Genomic DNA, 5,135 nt, shown 5'->3' with positions numbered 1-5,135 from the left:
GGATCGCCTTTTCAATTTTAAGAAAAATAAAAGAAAATGATGGAAATGTCAAAAAAATAAAAGAAAATAAGTTTCCCATGTGATATGTGGTCTAGTTGTTGGGGAAATTTGCAAATGTGAATTTCGACTTTATTTGCAAAATCTCTCTGGAATTTGTAAATATGGGCATAACTTTTGCATACTAACTCGAATGAAAAAGTTTTTTATATGAAAAATCATCTACTCGAAAAGTTACATCCAAAATCCTCAAAAACCTAACAGAAAAAAAGTTACGGGGCTTTTAATATCTAGAGTAGAAAAAATCGGAAAAATGACAAACTGTGGTCAAACCATGGTCAAACTAATTATTCTAGAATATTCGTGTTAATAACTAATTTGTTCAGTTATTTTGAATTTTGGTCAAATCTGGTCAAACTGTAGTCAAACTGTGGTCAAACTATGGTTAAACCCTGGTCAAACTAATTATTCAAAATAACTATTGTTTTCTAAATAATTATTGTTTTTGAAAACAATAGTTTGAAACTCAAACAGTGAAATGTGTCAATTCATGCTCAAGCAAAATTCCTGAGGGTTAATAGGATTAACATCTTACTATTGTCAGGAAAACAACAAGTGCAGACTTGGAAACGAGGGAGAATAGAACCCGGAAGTTAAGCGTGCTCAGGCTGGGTGAGTGGGAGGATGGGTGACCGTTCGGGAAGTTAGGTGATTTGGAATGATGAGGGTGATTAGAAAAGAGGATAAATTGAGCAGTGATGAGGGGTGCTGATTAGAGATTCACTAATGAGGGGTTAAAATAATTCAGAAATTTGAAAATAAAAAATTTCAAAAAAAAAATTCAAAGAAAAAAATCATAAAATTTCCATTAGTCCCGGTTGGTGTTACAAACCGGGACTAAAGGTGGATTGTTAAAGGCTCCACGTGGCCGCGGCCTTTAGTCCCGGTTCTGGATTGAACCGGGACTAAAGGGGGGTACCGACCCTTTAGTCCCGGTTCACCAACCGGGACTAAAGGCCCTTACCAACTGGGACAATAGGCCCTTTTTATACTAGTGAATGAGGATAATCCTCAAGTTACGGACCCGGTCCGTGTAATTGCTACCATCATCTTTCAACTTTGCTTTCTCAAGGAACGCATTAAAATTCAACGGAACAACAACACGGGCCATCTATCTACAATCAAACATAAACAAGCAAGATACTATCAGGTACTAAGTTCATGATAAATTTAGGTTCAATTAATCATATTACTAAAGAACTCCCACTTAGATAGACATCCCTCTAATCCTCTAAGTGATTACGTGATCCAAATCAACTAAACCATGTCCGATCATCACATGAGATGGAGTAGTTTCATTGGTGAACATCACTATGTTGATCATATCTACTATATGATTCACGCTCGACCTTTCGGTCTCCGTGTTCCGAGGCCATATCTGTATATGCTTGGCTCGTCAAGTATAACCTGAGTATTACGCGTGTGCAACTATTTTGCACCCATTGTATTTGAACGTAGAGCCTATCACACCCGATCATCACGTGGTGTCTCAGCATGAAGAACTTTCGCAACGGTGCATACTCAGGGAGAACACTTCTTGATAATTAGTGAGAGATTATCTTAAAATGCTACCGTCAATCAAAGCAAGATAAGATGCGTAAAAGATAAACATCATATGCAATCAATATAAGTGATGTGATATGGCCATCATCATCTTGTGCTTATGATCTCCATCTTCGAAGCACCGTCGTGATCACCATCGTCACCGGCGCGACACCTTGATCACCATCGTAGCATCGTTGTCATCTTGCCAATCTTATGCTTCCACGACTATCGCTACCGCTTAGTGATAAAGTAAAGCATTACAGCGCAATTGCATTGCATACAATAAAGCGACAACCATATGGCTCCTGCCAGTTGCCAATAACTTGGTTACAAAATATGATCATCTCATACAATAAAATTTTAGCATCATGTCTTGACCATATCACATCACAACATGCCCTGCAAAAACAAGTTAGACGTCCTCTACTTTGTTGTTGCAAGTTTTACGTGGCTGCTACGGGCTTAAGCAAGAACCAATCTTACCTACGCATCAAAACCACAACGATAGTTTGTCAAGTTGGTGCTGTTTTAACCTTCGCAAGGACCGGGCGTAGCCACACTCAGTTCAACTAAAGTTGGAGAAACTATCACCCGCTAGCCACCTTTGTGCAAAGCACGTCGGGAAAACCGGTCTCGCATAAGCGTACGCGTAATGTCGGTCTGGGCCACTTCGTCCAACAATACCGCCGAACCAAAGTATGACATGCTGGTAATCAGTATGACTTATATCGCCCACAACTCACTTGTGTTCAACTCGTGCATATAACATCAACACATAAAACCTAGGCTCGGATGCCACTGTTGGGGAACGTAGTAATTTCAAAAAAAATCCAACGCACACGCAAGATCATGGTGATGCATAGCAACAAGAGGGGAGAGTGTGATCTACGTACCCTTGTAGACCGACAGCGGAAGCGTTAGCACAACACGGTTGATGTAGTCGTACGTCTTCACGGCCCGACCGATCAAGCACCGAAACTACGGCACCTCCGAGTTTTAGCACACGTTCAGCTCGATGACGATCCCCGGGCTCCGATCAAGCAAAGTGTCGGGGAAGAGTTCCGTCAGCACGACGGCGTGGTGACGATCTTGATGTTTTACCGTCGCAGGGCTTCGCTTAAACACCGCTACAATATTATCGAGGGTTATGGTGGAAGGGGGCACCGCACATGGCTAAGAATACGATCACATGGATCAACTTGTGTGTCTAGGGGTGACCCCTGCCCCCATATATAAAGGAGGAAGGGGAGGAGGCCGGCCGGCCCTATAGGTGCACCAAGGAGGAGTCCTCCTCCTAGTAGGAGTAGGACTCCTACTAGGAGGGGGAAGGAAGTGGGGAGGGAGAAGGAAAGGGGGGGCGCCGCCACCCCTCTCCTAGTCCAATTCGGACCAGGGGGGAGGAGGTGCGCGGCCCACCCTGGCTGCCCCTCTCTCTCTCCACTAAGGCCCATATGGCCCATTACTTCTCCCGGGAGGGTTCCGGTAACCCTCCGGCTCTCCGGTTTTCTCCGAAATCACCCGGAACACTTCCGGTGTCCGAATATAGCCGTCCAATACATCAATCTTTATCTCTCGACCATTTCCAGACTCCTCATTATGTCCGTGATCACATCCGGGACTCCAAACTAACTTCGGTACATCAAAACTCATAAACTCATAATATAACTGTCATCGAAACCTTAAGCGTGCGGACCCTACGGGTTCGAGAACAATGTAGACATGACCGAGACACGTCTCCGGTCAATAACCAATAGCGGAACCTGGATGCTCATATTGGCTCCTACATATTCTACGAAGATCTTTATCGGTCAGACCGCATAACAACATACGTTGTTCACTTTGTCATCGGTATGCTACTTGCCCGAGATTCGATCGTCGGTATCTCAATACCTAGTTCAATCTCGTTACCGGCAAGTCTCTTTACTCGTTTCGTAATACATCATCTCGCAACTAACTTATTAGTTGCAATGCTTGCAAGGCTTATGTGATGTGCATTACCGAGAGGGCCCAGAGATACCTCTCCGACAATCGGAGTGACAAATCCTAATCGCGAAATACGCCAACCCAACATTTACCTTTGGAGACACCTGTAGAGCTCCTTTATAATCACCCAGTTACGTTGTGATGTTTGGTAGCACACAAAGTGTTCCTCCGGCAAACGGTAGTTGCATAATCTCATAGTCATAGGAACATGTATAAGTCATGAAGAAAGCAATAACAACACACACACACTAAACGATCGGGTGCTAAGCTAATGGAATGGGTCATGTCAATCACATCATTCTCCTAATAATGTGATCCCGTTAATCAAATGACAACACATGTCTATGGTTAGGAAACATAACCATCTTTGATTAACGAGCTAGTCAAGTAGAGGCATACTAGTGACGTTTAGTTTGTCTATGTATTCACACAAGTATTATGTTTCCGGATAATACAATTCTAGCATGAATAATAAACATTTATCATGATATAAGGAAATAAAATAATAACATTATTATTGCCTCTAGGGCATATTTCCTTCACTAGTGATCTATTCTGGTAGCAGACGCAATACTTATTCCCATTTCTCTGAACCCCCTTCACACTCCGTTTCCGGCAACGAACGATTGCCTATCCGCTTGAGACTTCGTATTGCACCTTCTTACCTTTCTCTCAATGACTTTCTTAAATAACAACTTGACAGATGCCTCTATGCCTTGTCCATGGAGATAGCCCCAGATACCTAACATGTATTGAGCTCCGCCCTTCCCAAGTCTTACCCATTGTCTTTCCGTAAGTACGATGGAGATCCCGAAGAAAGGATGTTGGCTTCATCATGATGACTTGAAGCAGAGAAATGAAGATGATATTGGAATGGATCAACCTCTTCAAGAAGAGCAACCAAGACCGAGAAGATTCGTTAGAATTTCGTAACCAGACCTTTCCCCGTTAATCCACCTCTTAAATCTCGGGACGAGATTTCTTGTAGTGGAGGAGAATTGTGACGCCCGGTTAATTAAGCTACAGTGAACCTCTGCTAATGATGCCAAGTCACCTTAGTTACTGTTGCTAATCTCGCATTAGTTCAAAACCAATTCAAAATTCAAATTCAAAATCTAGTCAAACAACTAAAATTTCCAAAAGTCAAAACTAAAATGTTGTAAAGGTGTTAAATAAATCATGGGTAACAATGGTGGAGAAACCTAAATTTAATAAAATGTTTAAGTGCTCAAAATAATCAAAATAGAGGTTTAAATATTAAAATAAATGCCTTTCGGATTTTATAAAATATTAAACTACTTTAATTTGGGTTGAGAATTAATGTGGCAGTAGTATAATTAAAAGTATTAATTTAGGTGCTAGTGATAATTTTTATAAATCTAAAATAAAAGAAACTAAAAGTAAAACAGTAAAGGATTAAATAAAAAGTAAAAACAAAACAATAGGTAAAATAAAAACGAAAGTTAAACCCCCTAGCTCAACTGGGCTTTAGCCAAGCCGGCCGGCCCACCCCCGGCCTACACAAACGCCCCCCACTACCGCAACCCTAA

The sequence above is a fragment of the Triticum dicoccoides genome, chromosome 1A, assembly GCF_002162155.2.
Source record: "Triticum dicoccoides isolate Atlit2015 ecotype Zavitan chromosome 1A, WEW_v2.0, whole genome shotgun sequence".
Lineage (NCBI taxonomy): Eukaryota > Viridiplantae > Streptophyta > Magnoliopsida > Poales > Poaceae > Triticum > Triticum dicoccoides.
Note: the sequence above shows the minus strand (reverse complement) of the source record.